Source organism: Eubalaena glacialis, chromosome 15 (assembly GCF_028564815.1).
Source record: "Eubalaena glacialis isolate mEubGla1 chromosome 15, mEubGla1.1.hap2.+ XY, whole genome shotgun sequence".
NCBI lineage: Eukaryota > Metazoa > Chordata > Mammalia > Artiodactyla > Balaenidae > Eubalaena > Eubalaena glacialis.
This window is the reverse complement of record NC_083730.1, coordinates 3,084,041-3,107,867: the sequence shown is the minus strand read 5'-3', so window position 1 is coordinate 3,107,867 and position 23,827 is coordinate 3,084,041. Positions and strand designations below refer to the sequence as shown.

Below are 23,827 nucleotides of genomic sequence, written 5' to 3'. Positions count from 1 at the left end.
CCCTCTGGGGGAAGCAAAGCGTCCGCACAATCCCAGTTCCCAACCCTGCCTTTTTAGGACCCTTCGAAGCAATACTGACCAGGTTCAGACACAACTGGCCTTTATTAAGGGCAGCTGTGGGTCACCTGGATGGCATCCTTCAGAGAGAGAGGCACTAGCTGCCCAGGTGATGGGGCAGGTGGAGTCATCCCCCAGGGACTGGGACCAAACACCTGAAACCTTGAGCATCCCTGCCCCAGGGCCACTGGGCAACACAGCCTCACAGACCTTAAAACACAGCAGAAAGAGAAGCACCCTCCACTGGGCAGATACTGCCTTCTGTTGCTTGTTTCCAACCGTGGCACTCAAAGGGCAACTTAGGTTTGTTTGTTTAGGTAAATCAATTCATTTTATTCTTGAATTGTTCTGGGCAAAATAAAGTGATCTCTGTTACGTGCATCTAACAAAATACATGATAACCAACCATACCATTCAGGTTTCCTTTTCTGTTTCTAATTTCAGTTAAGCAAAAAAAAAATACATTTTTTCGATCTCTGGGTGGCTACTTAAAATTTTTTTTCTAGGGTGGCAAGACATATAAACATAAAAGGTGCCATTTTACCTTTTTAAAGTGTACAGTCAGTGACATTAATTACATTCACAACATTGTGAACCATCCGCACTACCCTTTTCCAAAACTTTTTCGTCACTTCAAAGGGCAAATTTGAACGCCACAAATACGTAGTCCTAGACTTAATTAAGCAGATAAAAGAATAAGAAGCAAGCTGTAATGGGTGATCAACATGATACATTTATTACGAACACGAAACTCTTGGGTTTTTGAACTAAGTGACGAAGCTCACAGCTCAAAGCAAAACCCAGAATTAGAGCTTGGGGTCCATGTTCACCTGGACCCACCGACTTCTGAATTTGCCCTATTCTTCTGAATGCTTTTCTATTCATTTGGTCACATCATCTGGAAGCCTTGGCTATTCCGCTTGTATTTAATTCCAGAGGGTCTTAACTTGCCCAGTGTTTGTTGTTTTGTTTTGTTCTGAAATGACTTTTTTCCCAGAGAATACGATACATTGAATACAGAATGACAAGAGTCAGTACAGTGTCACAGCCACGGTGGTGCATTATTTCAAGTCTTGAAAACCACGGCTGCTTTTGCCTTTGGAGGGGAGCACAAGGCCGGCCAAGCGAGGGCTTGCCCGTTGAGCAGAGCCTGGGGGCGGGGGGCATGCCCTGGTTCGAGTCGGGGTCAATTCCTCTGAGTGTGTCACTTTTGCCAACCTCGTACGAGTCCACATTTGCAAGTCCCCTGACGCCCAGCTGCCACCCACTGAAAACAGGGAAGCTGGAGGGGTTGGTTGACTGTGGCCCCTGAATTTTCCCCCTTCCACATGCCCTCCTGTTGACCTGGGGCGACGGAGTGGACGGATCTCTGAGAAGGAGTCTGCCATCCTCGGTGGATCTGTATCTATGGTAACAGTAGGACATTACTGTGAATAACGGAAAAAAAGGTGTTCACGTCTCCCTTTGTAAACTGTCAGTGCATAAGTAATTTCTGGCTTCAAAACATTATTTTTAATGACTACATACTTTTACCATGTAAGCACTCGAGCATCTCTCTTTAGGAGTTGTGTGCTCCCAGGGTGTGTAATGGGAGGTGTTTGGTTTCAGTTACGCACTAGGGAAAAATGCTGTGAGTCAGAGGAAAGAGTAAATTATGCAAGAAAAGCAATGTGTGTGTGCGCGCACATGCCCGTGTGTGGGTCGGTGGAGGGGACTCTCACGGAGTTACTGTTGTCGGGATTTGTATTTTTGCAGCACGGGGACACGTCTAATGCAGGCATCTGGTGCTCAGTGCCAACGTGTCTGAAGCTGCGCCCTCCGGCTGGTGGCCGGTGCCCCTGCGGCCAGTGTTCTCGCGTTCTGGCCAGTCTCGGGCTGTGCTCATTATCCCAGACAAGGGCAGCCACCTGAAACAGAATCCTTTCCTCCATCTGGGATGAGAGAGATTTCCATATTGGTATATGTGGACTAGAGTAGATGATCGTGGGCATTTAATTTGGGTGAAGCAAAGAGAAAAGGAAAGAAGAGGAAGAGAAATGTGAAGATAATGGGAGACCCAGGCAGTGCACCCCCAGGGGCACGGGGAAGGCCCCCTGCCCCCCCGGGGTGCTGCACCCCGCCACAGCTCCCCTCCCAGCCTGACTGCCCAGACAGCTTGACCAAAGCTTTTTCAAAGGAGGCAGGCTCTAAACACAAACAGATTCTTTCACACTTAGATACGTATCCGCCAGAGAAGTGGGGACGTGGAGAGGAAGAGGGTGCCATCCAGCCCCGCCCCAATATTAACACCGATGCCTGTGACGCGCCCGTCACCTGCTCCCAGGAGGGCCCCCTCCGAGCCCAGGGTCATTGCACTGGGGACGCAGAAGGACGGGCAGCCAGGGTGGGCGCAGGCTGGGGGGACCACATGGTGCAGAAAGGGAACTTGACGGTGGCATTTAGCCGCCAAGGCACCGGGGAGGGGCGTTCCTATGTTGCTACAACCAGTGCTCTCCCTCGACCCTGCTAGCTCCCCCCTTAGGAGCTTGCGAAACATTTCAAGTCCTTCTGGAAAAAGCAACTGCGGTAGGGACCGAAGGATGAGCGTCCGCGAGCAGGGTGGTTGTCAGAGAGCGCGATGAAAAGCCCTATCGCTCACGAGTGCCTTCTAAGTGCCCAGAAGCCTGCTGGGGGCAACCGGGCGATGACTGTGCAAGGCAGGTGAGACTCTCCTCTTCTGCTGCCCAACAAACCAAGACTCAAGGAGGGCAGGTAGTGACGGAGCCCCGGCTGCATGCTCGGTCTTTCCACTGTGGCCTGGTACCCAGGTCTCCACGCGATGAGATTTCGCTCATGGCAAAGAGAGGCAGAGCGGAGTCCAGAGCCTGGAGCCTGGTGCCCAGCCATCCAGGATCAGCCCACCTTCCCTCTCACAGCGGGGCCGTCACAGGCAAGCGCATCCATCTGAGTCCGCCGTCTTGTCTGTAAAGGAGAGGGGAAGGCGACCACGGTGCCCCCAGAAAGGCCGTGCCTGGTACCGAGGGACTGCTTACTACGTTGTAGCTGCAGTTATTCCAGAAAATGCACAGCCAACCAGCGGTCATAAGGCAAAGGTGGAGGGCACGGAATCGGAAGACAGATTTGATTTCAAGTCTTGACTCGGCCTCTGTTGAGCTGAGATTGGGGCAAGTACCTTGCCAAGCCTCGGTTTCCCGTTTGTGAAAGAGGACACATGTGCCTGGCCATGGGGGGCGCTGGGCAGTTCTTGGTGAAGATGACGTGCTCCCCCGCCCCATCCCAGGAGGGCTGTCAGGAGGCCTGTGGGAGCAGGAGCTGCTGTGGATGGTGACGTGAGTTCCAGAACAGGAGGCGGGGGGGCGGGGGGGGGGGGGAGACCCAGGACAGGAAAAAAGTGCAGAGGATGCAGAAGGGGACGAAGCAGGGAAGCGGGAAGAGGACGGACCACGAGCGAGGAGTTGGGGATTCTGCCTGGGGTCACAGTGCTGGACCACATTTCAGGTTCAATGCTGAGCATGAGTTTCACCCACAGGCTTTTAAAAGATATCATTCCCGGGCTTCCCTGGTGGCGCAGTGGTTGAGAGTCTGCCTGCTAATGCAGGGGACACGGGTTCGAGCCCTGGTTTGGGAGGATCCCACATGCCACAGAGCAACTAGGCCCATGAGCCACAACTGCTGAGCCTGCGCGTCTGGAGCCTGTGCTCCGCAACAAGAGAGGCCGCCATAGTGAGAGACCCGCGCACCGCGATGAAGAGTGGTCCCCGCTCGCCACAACTAGAGAAAGCCCTGGCACAGAAACGAAGACCCAACACAGCCATAAATAAATTAAAAAAAAAAAAAAAAACGATATCATTCCCTATAAATAAAAGGGAGGGAGTTGAGGAGCACGGAAGCAGGGATTATGACTGGGTGCGTGTGCATCTCTGCAGAGCTCTCCTTCCCGAGTCAGATGTGAGGAGTCTCTGTTTTGCAAAGGAGAGTCTGCACTGCTCCCCAAAGAAAACCACAGCTGACCGGCACTTGCCTGTTTCTGTCTACAGAGCCCACTGGGGGATCCAATGTCTCTCCCCTCTGGATGCAAAAGCAATATCTTGAAGGTCTTTGGAATTATTATTTTATTACTATTCTTTTTTAAAATATTTATTTGGCTGCGCTGGGTCTTAGTTGCGGCATGCGGGATATTTGTTGAGGCATGCGGGATCTTTCAGTTGCGGCATGCAGGATCTAGTTCCCTGACCATGGGTCGAACCTGGGCTCCCTGCATTGGGAGTGCAGAGTCTTAACCGCTGGACCACCAGGGGAGTCCCCACAAAAGCAATTTTGAGGGCTTCCATTCCTGCAGTCACCTGAGCTCTATTTCTTTGTTTTTAATTTAGAAAAAGATATAACAAACAATTCAGCGTTGCTGAGGCAGCTCGCATTCTTCTGTGTAGGAGCAGAGAGAGCCTGCACAATTTTAGGTTAAAAGAAAAGGTATCATCTAAATTTGCAGTGATGGGCAAAAGCAATCTCAAAAAGGAGGGTCTAGAAAACCAGCAACCCACTATGATGAGGTCTAGGGGCCCAAATTTTCCCTTGAAAGTTTTCCCTTGATTTCCCTTGTGTGAAGATAAGGAAGTAAACTAATCAAAACAATCTGAACTTAATTTGATAGTACTGAAACATTAGTAGTTATATATTCTGGTTTCTCTTCTGTCTAAAGTGATCTCTACCCTTGAATTTATACAAATGCCCTCAAAAACGTACAAGAAATCAGTTAGTCCTGCTGGGGTCTTCCTGGCTGGAAGATGAACCAGCAAAAACATTTTGTTTCACTGACATTTTATTTTGTTCTGAGTTCCTTTTTCTCTGTTTCCTCAAGTACATTTTCTGCTAAGATTCTGCAAACAGGCACCAAGATGAGTCAGAACCCATTGAAGTGTCTTGAGCCTCATAGGTTCTGCAATTTCATTACATGCTGCGTGGCTTTTATAAATGGCACACAGTCTCTCTGTGTGTCAGATACCACTAGGCAGTGGTCGCTGTCTCTCTGGGTTTGTTTAGTGACACGTCAGGCCAGCCTCTGCATGCACCAGGATTACGAATCCAAGCACCTTAATATACTTGGTGTAGGAATGTGGAAATAAGATTGGGATCTGGTGATTCCAGGGAGGGGTTTAATGCTCCAATAGTTCCCAAACTAGGGGCTCAATGTACGATGTGAAAGGGTAATGAGGGGAAAATGCCTTTAGCCACAGGTCCAGAGCCTTGGTCCAGGGCTTGTGTTGGAGCTGGGCCCGGGGAAGGGACCCACAGACGTGAATGCAGCAGTCCCTCGGGGAAACCCAAGATGTTGGTTGGTGGGAGGGGTTGAGCTCCGATATGGAGAGCTCGGGCATGGGGGGTTTGCGGCTGTCACCAGGGAGAACCCAGACACCAAAGGTAGACTCAGTCAAGACAGAAAAGGCCAGGGTCTGACCAAGGATAACCTGGCCTTCTGACAGCCCGCGTTCCCAAACACTGTACTAGCGGTTTCAGGACCGAACTTGTGAAGGAAGGTGACACAGCCACGAAGATCTGAGGGACCTGAGGAGTGAAACAGAAGAGAGAGGGTCATCCTTACTCACTCTCGCAGCAGTGATGGAGGAAGGGTAGGTTCCGGGCTGTGTTGGTGAATCCCTCCTCCTCCTCCTGTTGTGGATCTATGCAGTGTTCCCTGCTTCCCTGCACTCAGGGCTGAGAAAACCCGTGGCGCGGTCCCTAGGAGGATCAGCAATGTCCAGGAACATACATAAGGATGGTCAGTGGTGGGGTTGGTTAAAATCACTGGCTGTGACCATCGGTAATGAACGGCGCGACGGCCGTTGGTGGAGAGAAACCCAGAATCAGGTTAAAAGAAAAGGTATCATCTAAATTTGCAGTGATGGGCAAATTTGTCCGGCAAATTTGTCCGGCAAACAAAATACACAATGTGAGCACCTGTGGATGGAAGTGTGTGATGAGGTAGTGGGGCGGCCTCCAGAAGGAGTTTCAAAAGTCTGAAGTGTGGGGAGAGGTCCCAGTGGGGATGTGATGGCCACTGCCCCTCCACGGGCAGTCCTTTTAAGTGACCTGCTCACCAAAGCAAGCGTGGACACCAGGAGATAATAATCGAAGATTTTCCCATTCTACTTTAACAATGTTTATTGTAAAATTAGTCCATCTTATTCTGGAATTCGTAGTGGTGATAGCTGTACACCTTTATGAGTGAACTAAAAACTGCTGAATTTTACACTTCGAAATGGTGAATTTTATGGTATATGAATTGTATTTCACCAGAAGAAAGTGAATCATCATAAGGTGGTCAGAAGCAATTGAAAAAATATTAAATGGTGTAAAGTTAAAATTGAAATCTCTTGGAACTCCCTGGCAGTACAGCGATTAGGACCGCGCTTCCACTGCAGGGGGCCCAGGTTCGATCCCTGAGTCAGGGAACTAAGATCCCGCATGCCACACGGTGAGGCCGAAAAAAAAAAAAAGAAATCTCTTGATCCCTTCACTGACCTACATATTCCTTGTTCTCACTTCCCAAAGGGAAACCACATTACCACCTTCCAGAAATTCTTTCTGACCGTGAAGTCTATATGTGCACATATAGAGGATCAAACTGCAAGTAGTATTCTGCAGCTTGCTTTTCTAATGTAACAATAGATGTCTCCACATTAATACATGTAAAAATCCCTAATTTTTTAATGGGCGCGTAATAGCCTGATGTACTATCATTTCTGTAAGCAGTCCTCTATAAACAGGCATTTGAGTGCTTCTACAATTTTGCCTTGTACTTACGTCTCTGTGCACGTATGAAAGTTTATGTGTGGGATGGATTCCTAGAAGTAAAACTGATAGACAAAGGACATGTGTACTTAAATTTTAATAGCTGTCACCAAATTGCTTTCCAAAAACTGTTCCTAACATCCAGTGGCCCCAGCGGTGCAGGCAGGACCCATTTCCTCACGCTCTCTGGGTCGAAATCTGTGTCCTTTGGAGAAGCTTCAAGGACCACTTGATGGTGGTGGGGAGGGGAGTGCAAGGGAGAAGAGAAGGGACAGCTGGGGAGGGAAGCTGCGTGGCTTGAGCTAGGGAGGCTCTATTTTTATTTGTATATAAACTGTGATTCTGATATAAGGGATTTCGATAAAAGCGTTCAGCTTTAAAAAAAGAGATAACGAAAGGTTTGAAAACTATGAATTAGGTAGTCCTATAAAGCCGTGTTCCCTCCGCCTTCCAGAGGCTCATTTCACCTGCTGGGTCCCCAAATGGCCCTTGACCTACCTTGCCCCTAGGTATCCACGCCCTTGGTAATCCCGCCCACACTGTGTAACTGATATTGCAATGCAGAAACGACATCCTGTGATGTGCCTGGTGTGGTATTTGAAGACACTGCAGCTTCTACCTTGACCTCTGTGATCACTAATTCTGGAGGGAGACAGCCGTCAGTTGTGGGGATGAACGAACAGCCCCGTGCCGACTTCACACCATGGGGGACCAGCTTGCTCCACGTGAGTCAACGGTCCTGGACGTGGCCTTCAGATGACCATGGCCCCAACCAACATCTTGACGCAATCTCTGCAGCAGCTCCGAGCCAGAACACCATCTCAGCCAGTCCTGAATTCCTGACCCATAGAAGCTGTGTGAGACAATAAATGTTTTTCATTGTTTGAAGCCTCTAAGTTTGGGGATATTTTGTTATGCAGCAATAGACAACTAATGTACCTGGGCTTGTGAGGTTTGGTGTCCCAGAGTCTACACTTCTGGTTTTATACCTGGATTTAAACCCCACTTCTGGTTCTGTCCCCTTGGAGGCCCTTGGTATTTCCAGGACACACCACCCCTTCCACAAGGAGGCTGCTTTCAGATGAGTGTCCTGTAGGTGACAGGGGTGGTTAAGGATGGACACAGTGACTTGCCCATTGAACACTAAACCCAAATTAAAACTAAACATAGGCTATTCGGTCACTCTAATCTTTGAGACAGCAATTTTTTTTTTTTTTTGGCTGCGCCGCCTGTCTTGTGAGATCTTAGTTCCCTGACCAGGGATTGAACCCTCAGCAGTGCAAGCACCGAGTCCTAACCACTGGACCGCCAGGGAATTCCCTGAGACAGCAATTTTGTACAAGGACGGAAGGATTCAGTTAGAAGCCAGATTCTAGGGGTCTAAGTCAACAGAGCCGAAGCAGGTTGGAAACTGTTCCCTTCAAGATGTTGGTGGTGAAGGGAAAGGGAAGGTCCTTGTTTGTTTGTTTGTTTGTTTAGGGCTTGGAGACGGTGCTCACTTTGTAGGAAGAAGAGGAACGAGGGCCTGGGATGAAATTAAAAACGACATCTCTGGAGGATAACTGGTGGAGAGAGGGGTAAAAAAGAGAAGGAATTTTGAGCCAGGCTTTAATCACTTCCCTGAACCAGCAGTCAGAGAACTCTGCCTCCTTTGCCCAGGACTGGAGATTCCAGAAACCTGGAGAAAATCGGGGAGGACTGGTGTCAGACGGTCAGACAGTAGAGCCCACCTGTGAGGATGGAGGACCACCCCCCCCGGCCGCAGAGACTCAGGACAGTTGGAAGCGTCAGGGTCCAGGACGCCCTCCCCTGCAGGCTACATGGCTCTGGGACTTGAGCTGAGGGTGAACTAGAGAAAGGGCAGAATGTTTGAGTGGGGTCCCCCCAAGTTGGCAATGGCCAGAGTAAGCATGGAGGAAGGTCAAGGCTGGGTCTCTACGGGGTGATGGGGAGAATCTCGTGGGAACCCAGGAGGTGAACCCAGTCCTGCAGGGGTGAGCCAGGCTGCGACCTGGGACCTGGGACCTGGGACCCTTTGCTGCAGTGCTTGCACCTGGACAAACTTCTCCTCCAGCAACAAAATACAGAGAAACTATAAGGGACTAAAAGTAACTGCGTGCATGGGCAGCTGGGGCAAATTACGAACAAGATACAAAAAGACCAGAAAAGCTCAACTGCCACTTCTGAAGAGCTGGGCACAAGAGCAGGGTCCTGCGCATGCCCCCTGCCCTCAACACCGCCAAAGGGGTGGGCGGACCACCTCAGCCAGCCCTCCAGCCCGACCCCTGGACACACCCCTCTTCTGACCCCGTGCAAGGAGCCAGCTCCGCCCCACTTGAGTGAGCCAGCGAGGGAACCTGTTACTTTTTCTCGCTCCCTCGTGCTGCAGCAGGGGCCCCAATAAAGCCTTGCCTGAATTTCTTGTCTGTCATCTGATCAATTTCTGTCGATTAAGGAGGCCAAGGACCCTGGTGGGTAACGGGGATGACGGCCGGGGGCAGGGGCAGGCTGAGGCCTGGGGGTGATTTAGCAAGAGTTAAGGGGTCTGAAAGGGAAAGAGCAGGGCTGTCGCCCCCAGGAGAACTCTGCAGTGAGAGCCCAGGGGCCGGAGTGCAGGAGGGACAGAGAGGCCCAGGGGCTGGGCCACCAATGACTTTCCTTAATCAAGAGCCAATGCCTTTTGTTCCCCTCTGGAAGGTCCTTGAGTCCCTTCGAGGCCCTGGCTTGTTCACGACAGTGGCGGCTTTGTGCTTCTCTCTGAAATAAAACTTTTATCTTAAAAAAGAAAATGTATCCAATGCAGTCTGTCATAATCACAGTATTCAGATCTTCCCTGGCTCTGGGGGGGAGGGTGAGGGGTGCCTCGGGTTCACTGGGGCACAGGCGAAAAGTACCGAAGAAGCTTGTTCCTAAATCTTTTTTCCCCTCTGGATTTCCGTTGTAACGGATTGAAGCTACAAAGGAAATTTAATCCCAAAACTTGGCTTTGATTTTTTTTTTTTTCCCAGCTAACCCTTTCAAAGTTGGGAAAGACCTGGCTATGCGGCCAGGGAAAGTAACGTTTGGATTAGATTCCCCAGTGTTTGGGGCAGCGTGACAAAGGGGCCGGGCACTCCGAGCGGCCGCAGCGCCGGGAGCATCGCGGCTGGCACAGGTGCGGCCTGCGTGGGAGAAGATGCTTCCGGGTGTGTCTCCCACGGGCTGGAGGGAAGCCTGACGCACAGGCCCCTCTTTGTCCTCCGAGCACCCGGTGGGAGCGGAAGACTTTGCACAGCTTCCCCCGAGGCCCTGGTCTCCCTCAGCAGATCCGGTCAAGCCGTTTGGACCCGACTCGCACTGGAGCCGGGCAGCAGCCTCAGCCCTCGCGGGCCGCGGGCTGGGGACGTGTGTGCAGACGGCGGGGAGGGTCTCTGCGCGGCGGCCAGGGTTTGCTCTCGCCTGGTGCAAAGTGCGAGAGGGCCTTGGGCGTCCCGCGACACAGCACCGAAGTGAGTCTGTCAATGCTCTGGGCTCCAGTGTCGGGAAGGTGGCCTGGGCCACACAAAACTACGGTGTCTCTAAAGACAACCCGAGGCCGCCCGCGCTGCGCGTGCCTGCAAATGCCTGGGCCCGGGCGGCGGTCTCACCCCGCTCCCCAGCCTGGGAATGAGGTCACCGCTGGGAGGGGCCGGCGGGGCGGGCAGGGCCGGGGAGGGAGGACCTGCTCGCCGGGTCGGGACGCTGGGGTTTGTGCCACCGGACACCGCAGGGAGCACGCAGGCCTCGGCGGCCGTGCCCACGGAGTCCCGGGGTCCCCTCCTCGCGGCCCCCGGTGCAGCCGCGCTGCGCCGGGGGGAAGCCCGTCGGTGACACGGGGACAGATGCCCGCGACCGCGCAGCCAACGGGAACCATCTTAGGAAAGACACCAGGTCATCCCTCGTCCCCTCCCGGGGGGCGCCGGGCTGCACCGGGTCAGGCCCCCGGGCCGCGGGCGGGCTTGGGCTGCGGGTTCGAGGGGGGGAGGGGCGGCGCTGGGAGTGGGGGCCACTAGGCCCCGCCCCCCCGGCAGCCCACCTCGGCCCCGGGCGCCGCCCCCATTTCCCGGCTCTGGGCTGTGGGCCTTTGTCTCGGCGGGGCCCGCGGCGCCCCCTGCTGGCAGGTCTGGGCCGTGCCTCCTCGGCCTGCTCCGGATCCGGCTCCGGTTTCTTGGGAGGCCGCGGCCATGCGGACTGAGGTGGTCCCGCCTTCCTCGGTGCAGCCGGGATGCTTCGTGCAAGTGCCCGCAGCCTTGCAGCGCCCGCAGCTCCCCGCGGACCCAGAGGCGGACAGATGGGAGGAGAGGCTGGGCCGGGAGAACCTCGTTTCCCCCCGCTTTTTCAGCAGGGCAGAAAGTCCTGTGTTTGTGCCCTCAACGGCTTTAGAAAATGGCCTCATCTAACCTTTCCAAAGATGTTATCCAAGCTGTAAAGTCTTGGCCATTGGAAGACCTTTTAAGTCCCGATACCAAAGCGCTTTAGTCTGGATTAAATGCAAAATGCCAAAATTTCACTTTTAAAAGCAAGCACAAGGGCTAAGTGCAACCTGAGCGTGTTTGTAAACCGTGCAAAACAGGCACTTCAGAGAGCCCCCCCACGCCCATTTTGTGCAAATGCTGTTTGCCCCGAGCATCAGGAACCGAAACTCCTGGGAACTCTCTTTTTCTGGCCAACAGCGGGAAAGTTTGGGCTCACAGAGGGGATTTTTAAATCTCTGAAGGATTTAAGTCAGTGTGTGTCATGGAAAAGCCGAGTCCCTCCCAGCTCAAGGTGGCCCCAAGAGGTGGGCCAGGGGCCCCTCCTCTCTGCATCCCGCTGCCAGTAGCCAGCACACCTTAGGAGCTCCATGATGAAACAAGGATTCTGCCGAAGAGATCCACTGCAATGCACCTGGCTTTCTAGAAGCAATAAATGAAAGTCTCTTATAGTAAAAAGAAAAAAAAAAAAGATTGATGAAGTCGTGAGGGAGAGGCAGAGAACACAGCATAATCCAGCGATTGGAGACTGGCTTCTGAAACTCCAGCAGGAGATGTTTTATCCCTTCCTGGCAGCTCTGCAGTGGCCAGCAAATAAATATTTCCACATGAAAGGCAATGGTCCTTCAAAACGTAGCTTGTTCCATTCAAGAGAGATACAGCAAGGTCCCCAGCTTTAGTGGCAAAGGGCATTAGCCTTGCCTTTAGGATTCGTGGATGTAAACACTGAATCCCACTCCCACCCCCCTTGATGCTTCAGGAAACAACGGAGGGACCTCCGTGGACAAATTACGCCTGCATTTAATGCTCTGATTGTCTGGTACAGTCATATTAAAAGCCTGGACCTGCCTCCTGTTTAATCCGCCCTTGTTACTCTTCCCTCTCCTCCATTTCTGTTTCTTCCCCAAAGATTAAAAAAAAAGAAACAATTCTGACTTGTGTTGCTTGTGCCCTGAGTTTGAAACCAGCACATGACCAGGTGGAACGTGAGATGGGTGGGTGGCAGAAGCCAGTCACCGGATATCATCGCTTGTGATTTTTTTTCCTTAATAAAAATATTCTGATGAAGGGCTGTGAGTTAGGGCTTCATTCTGCCTATGGCCAGGTTGGAGGCTCTCCAGGGAGCTGGGCAGTACAGGAAACTTCTGCTCTAAGGTTTCAGAAGGACACTTTTCAGCCAAGCTTCCAATCACTGAAATGAAAGTGAATTATGCTGGGCACAGAGGAGTCATGTTTAATTCAAGTGAAATTCATTCACTCATTTGTTCTATAAATATTTATCGAGAGCCTGGTTTGCGGCCCCTCCTGAAAGGCCAGGATTCCTTGGGCGGGGGGCAACCCCGACATGGCACAGACCCCCGGCCTCCCTGTGTGCTCAGCCTGGCCCTGCAGTGTTTCCACACAAGCCTGATCCCAGAGTTCTAGGGTGGTGTGTTGTTTTTGTTTTAAAAATCAGACTCTACCTGCTTGTTTAATCTAAAATTTCACACTAAACCTAGATCTATCTAAAATGTGTTAGTGGCATTTAACAGATGGTAAATATAGCGTCTTGGATGGGTGGAAGGACTAGAAAATATGAGCATTGTCTTTCCTTTTTCGGGCCTGCAGTTCCCCAGTTATCAACGTCCCCTGCTCGTTAATGAAGGAGGTTTCCTCCCCTCCCCCCTCTGTGCCCTCATTCCTATAATGTAAACAGCTGCTAATAGCTCCTATTTCTCTTTGTTCAAACAAACAATAGCCTTTATAACTAAGAAGAAAATTAGTATCAGGTGAAAGCCTCATTTTAGGGTGCTTAAAGCGTTCTCTTTTTTTTCCAGAAGAACAAAGTCCAGCAGTAATCTTGAGAAGAAGAATTCACATTTAAAGTTCGGAAAGTGACAGAACAAAGGTCTGTCTTTAATGATGCATAGACACTCTTGTGATTGAATTTTAAATATTTTTTTTCTTTCCTTCTCTTTAACTTCCTAACTGAAAAGCTGGAGCTTGGGGCAAAAGGGTGGTCAAAGGTCTGGGGAGTCCGCAGACCTTCCCCACTTTGGGGCAGACCTGCTCTCTTTGTTAGAGCCCAGGAAAAAGCCTGGTATTGGGGGGCTGGGTTTCTTCGCCAAATTAGGGGATTATGCTTATTAACGTCTGAGGAGTGCTTGAAAATGAAAGATGAGCTAAAATACGCCCAGAATCCCTGATTCCTTTCCAGCATAAAAGGAATCTCTTCCTGCTTGACCTCAAGTGCTTAAAAAAAGCACCATGTGATTTGAAACTTACATCTCTGGGGGAGATGTAGGACGGACTTTGTAAACATTTTATGTTATTCTGTGAAATAAATTCAACTGGGGGCCAGATTTCCGGAGTAATCCACGGATGTGCATGTCGGTGGGTAAACCTGAACCACTGTGTTGTTGCACTTTTATACATTTTGCTCTTTGTGTTTTTAACAATTATTATTCTGGAAGTCTTTGGAACAAGACCAACGAGCTGATCCTCTGCTTATCAGTGTTTTCAGGGTCTGAAAAACCTTTACCCTTTATTATCACACATTCTCTCCAAGGATTTGATGTAACTTTTCTTCAGGTTTGTGGTAGAATTCAATTTCCTCATTTTGTATTCTAATATACCCATAGAAACATAGTATTAAGAAAGAGTGAAGGTTTTTTTGGCCTCAAAATGGCATTTAAGATCTGGTGTTTGGTGAAGTTAAGCCACTCTGATGGATAAGCATTATCCTTTATTTCTTTAAGGCACAGAAATTGGGACTAGGTTAGAGCAACTTCATTTTTGTTGTTGTTAGCATTTATTTTTATTATTTATTTATTTTAAAATTAATTTTTATTGGCGTATAGTTGCTTTACAGTGTTGTGTTAGTTTCTGCTGTACAGCAAAGTGAATCAGCTATACATATACATATATCCACTCTTTTAGATTCTGTTTCCATATAGGTCATTACCAAGTATTGAGGAGAGTTCCCTGTGCTATACAGTAAGTTCTTATTAGTTATCTATTTTATATATAGTAGTGTGTATCTGTTAATGCCAATCTCCCAATTTATCCCTCCCCCCCCATCCCCTGGTAACCATAAGTTTGTTTCCTACATCTGTGACTCTATTTCTGTTTTGTAAATAAGTTCATTTGTACCATTTCTTTAGATGCCACGTATAAGCGATATCATGTATTTGTCTTTCTGTCTGGCTGACTCACTCAGTATGACTATCTCTAGGTCCGTCCATGCAACTTCATTGTTTTTTAATGGAAAATATGGGCTACATGAGGGATGGACTCTCATACCTTGTAAACGCTTTTCTTCATCTAGAGTGAAGAGAAGCCCACGTTAAAATGAGGTGGGATGAGAAGAAGAAGAAAGAAGGCAATCTGTGTGATCCTGGAGGAAAACCCTTTGAATAGAACCAAGGCAGAGATTGGAGGTGAAACCCTGGGGCCCTTTAGACAGACTCTGCCCCAGGCTGTTTGGGCTGCATCCCTTTGGGGCGGGTCTCACTGTGGGTCTCAATGTGTGATCCTAAAATATGACCCGTGTGGCTCTGGCTTCCAGAAGTTTCAGGCTGCATAAGGCCAGGGCCACTGTCTTCCCATTAATATGATTTTCTGGGGGACCAGTGGGCAGACAAAGAACACTGGATGGATTGCAGAACCGGGGCACTTGCAGAGATCCCCCCCCGGGCATGGCGGGGACATCTGGAAAGGGCGAGCCCCTCCTTCTCACGAACCCTGGGGCCAGGCTGCGCTGGAGAGGGTGCCATGTCCCCGTGGCCTCAGGAACTAGGGAATGACGCAGAGAAAAAATGACGGAGCGGAGTTGGGAGCAAGAGGGAAGTTTCCTTTTGAGCTGGACATTGGCCCCCGCCCTGGGTAGTTCCAGCGGCCTCTAGGGCCCCTCTCCTGGGGCCACAGGGCAGCACCGTGGAAGCAGGGCTTGGCCTGCTTTCTGCGGCTACATGCAGTGCGGGGTGGTGGGTGCCCTGCCAGAAGGGGCGCTGTGGTGCTCTGGGGGGTGGATGCAGCCTCCTGGGTCGCCTGCCTTCTAGGGCACTGGCTGTGAAAGAAGCTCCAAGCTCCCTGGAGACGTGTTAGAAATGCACGTTCTCACACCCCCGCCTGACTTACTGAATCTGAAGTTCTGCGGGCGGGCCCCGGCCATCTCTGCTTTAACAACCCTCCAGGTGACCCGGGCACCTGTAGAGAGGCCTGGGCCACGTCCCCAGAAGCCGTGATGAAGTGGCCGAGGGTGCAGCCTGGGCGTTGGGGTTTTGAAAGCTCCCCGTGACTCTCCTGCATCCAAGGTCAGCAGACACCCGTCTAGAGCCAGAGGTGTGCAATAGAAGCTTTTGCACGGGTGCAATAGACACCCGTCCAATAGAAGCTTCTGCAACAATGAAAAGCTCCCAATGTCAGCACCGTCCCACGTGGGAGCTGCCACGCGGCCACTGAGCACCTGAAGTGAAACCAAGGAGCTGAATTCAAATTGTATTTAATTAATTTAAATCTAAATAGCTACAGGTGGCTGCCGTACTGGACAGCACAATTCTAAAGCTGCAGAGAAAGGTTACAGCCTCCTTTGAGTTGATTTGAAGATGCAAGGGCGTCACTGAGGGAAATGTTTAAGGAGATGAGAAAAAAGGTATTCGGGAGTGTCAGGATTGTTTCCGAATTTACATTTGGTGACAAATAGGTAAAGAGGGTGTGCTGGGCCCTTGCCGTTCGTTCCTCCTTTCCTCCTGCTGGAGCTGGGTCACAGGTACCCCTGGTAGCAGCTTCGCGTCCTGAGTGAATGAGCAGAGACTCGCCAGGGTTGGTCTTGGAACATCAGAGGCCTGGGCTGTACCCTGGATGTTTGTATTCAGTAGGTCTGGGTTGGGGGCAGACATGGGGCCGATACAGAGTTCAAGACCCTGCCTTAAGAACTAGTGGAAGAGTTTAATGAGGTCGCTTTACAAAGAAGAAACAAAAGCGATTTCGACTCCGCTTGTGCATCTTGGAAAGCTGGAATTACCCCACTTGAGTGTAATGAACCTCAATTTGGGAAATGTCTGTATAACTCGTTCAGGACATCAGCAAACTTTAGAAGCAGTGCTATTTGCCTCACTGTGCTAAGCCAGGGGAGAAATCAGTGAACAAGCTTCAGCCCTGCCTTTTAACCAACGACGTAAATACACCCCTTGACTATAGCCACAGCGCTGAAGGTGCAGCTACTCATGGGCGAGGCCTCTGTGAACTCCAGTCAGCGTGTGATTTATCCTCCTTTCCACACTCCACACATGAATGGTCCTCTTTGGTTTGTAGCCACAGCCGTCAACTGTGGGCTCAGCCTTCGCCTCCCAGGTGACAGAAAGCCTTTACCCAAAACCTGTGGCCCCATTACTGAATGCTGCTTCTTTTTGATAATAGATGTTGCTACTTATTGAGGGCCTCCTGTGTATTAGACATTCACACACATTGCGCATGGAGCGACGGCATCATTTATTGTTCAAATGGAAACACTTTTGGGGAGTAAATGGGGACAATATTAAAGTGATGTCAGGGCAACAGGGGCTGTCTGGGGCAAACCGGGATGCACTGTCACCTGCGTTACACATCACAACTGCCGAGGGAGTGAGGATTATGAGGTCGCGAAGCTAGGGAGGGGCCAGTACCCTAGTTCAAGTCTGTGTGACTCTGAACTGGGTTGGATAGTCTCCCCCCAAATTCACGTCCGTCCGGAACTTCAAAATGTGATCTAATTTGGAAATAGGGTCTTCAAAGATGTCATTGGGTAAGATGAGGTCATCCTGGATTAGGGTGGACCCTATACCAATGACCAGTATCCTTATAAGAAGAGAGGAAGAGACGCAGAGACGCAGGGATGATGGAGGCCCACATGGGGCAGTGGGTCCACAAGCTGAGGGACCCCAAGGATCGCCAGAACGACCACAGGCTCAGAGAGAAGCCTGGAGCAGATTCTCCCTCAGGGCAAGAAGGAACCAACTCTGCCCACACCTTGATTTTGGACTTCTGGCCTCCAGCACTGTGAGAGCATAAATTTTGGTGTTTTTAAGCCACCACCCAGTTTGTGGTGTCACCCAGTTTGTGAACCAGCTCTAGGAAACCGATCCACAAACTAAAGGCCAGTGTCCAGGCCCGTGACCGTCTGGTCCAATAGTGCCCAGGACTGTGGGTGCTGGAGTCTGCAAACCTGAGTTTACGCCCAACCATTCACTTTTTATGTGAACTTTAGTAAATGACTTACTCTTAAAGATTCATTTTTCTTGTTTGTACCACGGGAACGATAATAATTATACCTGCCTCCTAGGCTATAGGATTGTTATTCTCTTCTTGCTTCAACACATATTTATTTTATGTGGGGTTTTTTGCGAAATAAAAGACACAGTCCCTTAGGGAAAAATGCTTCTTACAGAGAACTGCAGATAAAAATGTTGGACAAAGCGTAATACTTGCTTTTATGGAACTTACAGACAAGTAAACAATTATCCCCATTTAGATGTAGTGAATATTGTTAAAAATATAGTGAAAACCTGTCACCTGATGCAGAGTCCCAGCTCCTGATACCAAAGTCGAAAGGAAAAGTGAGCCTGCTCTCCTTTTCCCAGATAGCGAGAGCTCAGACATGGGAACTGGACTTGGCCAGCTGGACACCCACACCAGGACTTTGGAACTGGAGAATGCAAAGCAACAACAAAGGAACAATTGGAGTTTGTTCACAGATGCTGAGGTGAAGCCATCACGTCATGTCCAGGGCAGCCCAAGCTCCTTTTCTCTGGCTTCCTGTGAGTTTTACAAGTCTTGTTCTTCAACCTCCTGTGAGCCCCTGCTATCATTTTAACACATTCAAGTGTGTCCAAGAAGCTCAAACTTATCTTCAAGTTCATGTGGAAGTGCAAGGGACAAAACCGGCCAAAATCATCTTGACAAATTAAAGCAAAGGTGGAGGACTCACAAATCTTGATGTTAAAACTTAACAGAAAGCTACAGTAATCAAGACAATGATCAAAAGAATGCCCCCGGGAGTTCAGAAATAATGCCATCCATCTATGGCCGATTGATTTTTCAACAAGGAAACTAAGACAATTCAATAAGGAAAGAATAGTCGTTTTAACAAATGGTGCTGGGACACCTGAAAAAGAATGAATTTGGATTCCTACCTCACACCATATACAAAAATTAACTCAAAATGGATCAAAGAGCTAAAACTATAGAAGATTTAAAAGGAGTCATAGGTGTCGACCCTCATGGCCTTAGATTAGGCAACACTTTCTGAGATATGACACACCAAGCACAGGCAACCTCCAAAATACATAAACTGGCCTTCTTCAAAATTAAAAAAAACTGTGCCTCAAAGGACACTCTCAGAAATTGAAAAAATAAACCCACAGAATGGGAGAAAATATTTGCAAATCATACATCTGATAAGGTTATAGGATACAGAACATATAAAGAAGTGTTACAACTCAATAACGAAAAGACAAAGAACCAAATTAAAATATGACCAAAGGATCTGATAGATATTTTTTCAAAGGAGATGTACAGAGAGCCAGTAAGCGCCTGGAAAGATGCTCGCATCATTAGTGGTTAGGGAAATTGATATGAAAAGCACAATGAGATGCCCTTTCACATCCACGAGGACGGCTGGAATTTTAAAAAAACCTCCGAAAAGGGAAGTATCAGCTGAAGGCCTTTGGACCTGAACTGCGGCATCACCTGTCTCTGGCTGATGGTCCATCGTGCAGATTGTGGACCTGCTAGCCTCCACAATTGTGTGAGCCAATTCCCCAAAATACATCTCTTTCTGTATATACACACATCCTATTGGTTCTTTTTCTCTGGAAAACTCTGACTAATACAATCCTCTACAGACAGGACCAGCAAACTCTCAGATTCCTCAAGAATACATATTTGGGAAACCCTCGTGTGTAAGGACCTCAAGCCATTCGAGATGCTGGCTGAAGGCAAAACAAACATGATGGTAGAAAGAGGGTCATAAACGTCAGCTCTGGCCGCTGCAGAGATCATGCTGGAGCCTCTATGGGTATTCCCTTCCTCGCTGTGTCATGTAGATATTTATGAGTTAATTAATTTCCATTTTTCATTCCTCTCCTCACTGTTGTATACACAGTTTGTTGGTAGCTGGCCATAATTTAGTGCGCAGATTTCAGAATAGCAAGACAGCACACGGTGGGACGTGGGGAAGGAGGAACACTGGTGCTGAGGCTGGCCGCAGAGGGTGACCATCGAGGCTTTGGGTTGTTGCCCATTGGTGAAGGAGTGAGCGTATCTTCCGTGTGAGATAAAGAGAGCAGCAGTGTGTTAAAGAGAACTGGTTTGTTGTTGGAAGTGAACATCCAGGGAGAAAAGTGTGTGTGTGTGCGTGTGTGTATGTATAAATCCAGAAGCGTCGAAGGAGTCAGTTCAATGGGCATTTGTCACTCCTTGTGTCCTGGCAGAATCCCCAAGATGTGCTGTGTTAGTGGAATGCAGTGCATGGCCGTCCCCACCAAAGCTGGACGGGGAGTAACTCCCATTCTTAGCCCTGTGGCATCTGAACTTGGCATTGACCCACTGCGGGACCTGCTGGATGCTCCCACGCGGGAACTCATTGACTCACTGACGGGAAGTGGTACTTAGAATCCATTCACAGTCACTGTATTGTTGTCCACTGTATTGTTGGCCAGACTTTTCATGCAAAGACAGAGAGCCTTGCTGCTTCCTGCTCCTTGACCTTCCAGAAATCCGGAGTTCCTGGCAGCCTTCTGAGTCCTGGGTCAGTTCTGTGACCCTCTCTGCATTCATACCCCACCAATAAATTTCTTGTACTTAAAATAGCCAGACGTAGTTGTTCTGGTTGCAGCCAGAATGCCGACCAGCAGATGGGTTTGCACTAGGGGCTGTGGGAGCCCCCAGCAGGGAAGCACCAGAAGAAGGGGGTCTGATCGTGAGAGAAGGTAGGCTTGCTTCCTGGAAGTGACCTGGCTATTCTACTTCCTAGGACACAACTAGAAGAAGTGTACTGTTGGCCAAGATGGGGCTTGAGCTGTTTTCCTAGGCTGCTTCTTTTTAAAGATTCGGGGTCACCCTTAACCCCTACCATCTTGGTTTCTTCCTTGTGTAAAGTGTATGCCCTCTGGTACTTCCGCCCCAGACACCTACTGAAGGCCTTCTCACCTGGACAGTCAAAAGCTGCAAGGTGTTCGTAGGAGGATTAGCACCCAGTAGGGTGCTGCCAATAATATTGGAAGATGGAAAGATCATGGTATTAAAAGGTACACCTTTGGAGACGAAAGCCAAGCGGGCATCTGCCGTTGCTTATCGGGCTACACTTAGGTCACGTTCGATTTTGCACATAAACCTTTGTATTTGTTGTCGAATCCAGTTGGGAATTTTGCCCACTCACCAGGGTATTAAAACATACCATCCCACAAATGGAGACAGTTCTTCTGTGGCAGGTGGCTGAGATTGTGGATTATAGATTTAGCACTTAAACCTAGATCTCTTGCCTCCCAAATCAGTGCTCTTTGTGTCAGAACAGTTGCCAGACTCCAAGTGGTCCTCCCTCTCATAGTAACGTATCAGAGGGGAGAACACAGGCGGGGGGATGGTGTGGGCCGGCCCCTTATCTGAGAGACGGGGGCTTAGACTGAGCCCCTGGTGACACTCAGTGTTTTACGACCTTAAATAAGTTTCTTTACCTCCCTCTGCCTCAGTTCCAAATCAGAGGGGAAGGGAAATTGTAGGATACTCTCTAATTTGATCTTGTTGTATTCCAGAAAAATCATATAAAGGAAGAGAGTCAATAAAGATCATCTACTTTATTTTGTATGATTTTGCCAACACGTTCTGTTGAAAAATATAGACATCATCATCATCATCATCTTGGTTCACAATTGCTTTTTTTAGACAGAAACTCACATATTTGTGAATTCAGCCGCTTAGTTATACTTATTATTACTGGATTGTAATCATGGGGGTTAGGAATCATTTCTGATCCCGTTGTACAGAGCAGTAGAGAGCATGTCCTCTGACCCAAGCGAGTTTTTTCTGTGAAGATGGGAGGCCTGGACATCCCTGCTTGGCAGGAGCAAGTGCTGGGACAGCCCTGCCTGGACAAGGGGAAAATAAACGTTTGTAGGTAGAAAAAGAAAAGCAAGTTGATGGCCATTACTATGGTTCGTAAATACAAAAGAAGATATTAAAAAGTATACACAAGATACAAGGAATAATATTACAAACACCGCAGACCAACCACTCAGCTTAAGCATTAGAACTGGACCAATATTGTTAAAGGTCATAGTTGATATATTCATGCATATATATGTGTGTGTGTGTGTGTGTTTTATGTTCCTTATTTGCTTACTTTTGTGTTCCTTATTCACTTAATTTCCTTTGTAATTTTTGCACATAGCAATGTACCCTTAAATCATATATTGCTTAGTCTTGCATAGTTTTGAAGTCTCCACAAGTGGTATAATATTGTAGGCATTCTGCTTTTTCCTGCCTGTTTGTTTGGTATGTTGTCCGTGGGTGTTGATGTATGTAGCTCTAAGTCATTCATTTCCACTGTGATACAGAATTCCGTTGCCTAAATACACAGTAATTCATTTACCCATAGGAGGATATTATTTTTTCTCTTTTTTTATTGCTCACACTATTATAGTATTAATATTATTTATACATACATATAATTATTATACATTATTATTCCTAAGTTGTAAACATTCTCCGAATATAGGCTCCAATACATAAAAGACTGAACTGTGAATTAGTTAGTTTTCGACATAGTTTCTTTGGAAACCAGAGATTTGCGAGCCAGGGTTATTGACGATCTCCTCCTTCGGCCTCATTATGCCTCCCTTTAAAATCAGTCACCTGTTCTTCAAATGATATTTCCTCTCAACTGTGCCACCAACTAGATGTCAAAGCCTCAATGATATCAAATGGTATCTTTTGACATCAAAACATCAATTTATGTCAACTGTAATTTAAACTGAAGCTGAGTTTCCATTTTTAGAATGATAATGTCATTTCTCGTAACGTCTTTTCTTTCACTTTCCCCGACTTTAGTTATTAAGACAACACCCGCTTCCTGTGCACACTGTGAGGTGGTAGTGCCATGACTAATGGGGTCTGTTATCAGAGTACCCTACGAAGATGGTTTCAGAATCCATTGTGATGAACAGAGTGTTCTATAAATGGGTATTGAAAATAATCAAGACATTCATGAAGCCAAACAGGCCACAGAAATACCATAGCAACAGATGAACCATAATTGCGGCATTACGGGCTATTTCCCCAGCTACACTCTCATGGAATCGATGTTCAGGCGGCGTCCTCAGGAAGAGCCAAGGTCAGGTCTAGCTGCCTCTGTCCATGAGGAGGCAGGGGCTCAGCTGCTGGGCCAGGAGGAATGGGGGTGTGCTCCCCCTTGCCATCCTCTCTGCTTACTGCCCACTTACGCCCAACGTGTCCTCAGCACCAACGGAGATGTGGAGATTCTGGGCACCCCACACCCCAAGTCAGTTAATCCAAGTCACCCAATAAGATTTTGCTCTCAAGAAACAAAACTACGTGTTGGCCCAAAGTTCTTATCTTGGTGGACATGCAGCTAAGACCAGAGCAGCAGATGGGGCTGTGCGAGGGCAGTAAGGACACCATCCATCTCTCTCCAGGACCAAAGTCAAGAACGCAGGGTGAGGGCCGTGGCTCCTTGGGCCTCGGGGAGTCTGTAGAAGCTAAAACAGCTGTTTTTGCAAATGGACACAAGTAAATGTGACCCCAGCCCTGCTTCCCTAAGGCACAGAGGCTAGAAAGGATTCCCAGGATCCACTGGATTTGACCATGACTCTCAGTCATAATCCCAGGAACACCCAGGAAGCTGCCAACATGAGAAGGAAGGATTGCATTTTCCAGGGACGTCCCTCGGTGTGACCTGTCCTGCCGAGGTGTCTGCTGGGAGAGACAGTCAGGTTGATGGGGACGTCCTCTCTTATGGTGAGAGGGCTGTGGGAGCAGAGCTGCCGGGGAGGGTGGATTCTTTCCTGTGGAGTTCCGGAAGGGCACATCCTTCTGGAAAGAGAGAGTGAGCGCAAGACCTGTGACGTGAGTTCGGGAGAGGGGAGAAGGCTTCCTTGCTGCTCTTCCGTTAGAGGCTGGGGACTGACTTATCAGACACTTCTGTAGGTCACAGCTCTCCCTGTCTCCTGAGTCAGCCAGAATAATTGGTTTCATTAAGGTCTAGATATTTTAGAACTAGTTTCCCATGCATTAAGTGACTTCAGAGCTTTTCTCCCCCTTTGCCAACTTTGAAGGGTAATCTGGATGCTGGAGGCTTGCTCTCAGGCTTCTCAAACTCAGTTTGTTTCCATGGTTACAAAACACTGTGCTCTCTCTGACCCACAATGCATCAGGAGGGGCACGCCGGCTGCCTGGTAATGGCTATATTGTTTTCCAAATTTGCAGACTTCCTTAACTATCCAAATGTTAGAAAGGTG

General features: G+C 48.9%; 1 long non-coding RNA gene across 1 annotated transcript in view; it reads left to right on the top strand.

Moving 5' to 3' along the window:
- The first annotated feature begins 10,547 nt into the window (after window positions 1-10,547).
- Window positions 10,548-23,827, top strand: part of LOC133075264 (uncharacterized) — a 29,483-nt gene continuing 16,203 nt past the window's right edge. Inside the window, exons 1-3 of the long non-coding RNA XR_009697342.1 lie at window positions 10,548-10,755; window positions 13,154-13,224; window positions 14,644-14,755. This is a non-coding gene — a long non-coding RNA (uncharacterized LOC133075264). The remainder of the gene's footprint in view (window positions 10,756-13,153; window positions 13,225-14,643; window positions 14,756-23,827) is intronic.